Genomic DNA, 248 nt, shown 5'->3' with positions numbered 1-248 from the left:
GGGGGTGTGTCCCACAGCAGGATGTGTAAGGGCCGAGGGGAGTCTGCACCGGGGTTGGGTTGTGTCCCACAGCAGGATGGGTAAGGCTCACAGGGAGAATGCACGAGGGAGAGGTTGTGTCCCCCAACACGATGCATAAGGCCCGCGGGGAGTCTGTAGCGGGGAGGGGATGTTTCCCACAGCAGGATGGGTAAGGCCAGAGGAGAGATTGCACCAGGGAGGGATTGTGTCCTACTGCAGGATGGGTA

This window comes from Chiloscyllium plagiosum, chromosome 7, assembly GCF_004010195.1.
Source record: "Chiloscyllium plagiosum isolate BGI_BamShark_2017 chromosome 7, ASM401019v2, whole genome shotgun sequence".
NCBI lineage: Eukaryota > Metazoa > Chordata > Chondrichthyes > Orectolobiformes > Hemiscylliidae > Chiloscyllium > Chiloscyllium plagiosum.
The sequence above is the reverse complement of the archived record's forward strand: the minus strand, read 5'-3'. Positions refer to the sequence as shown.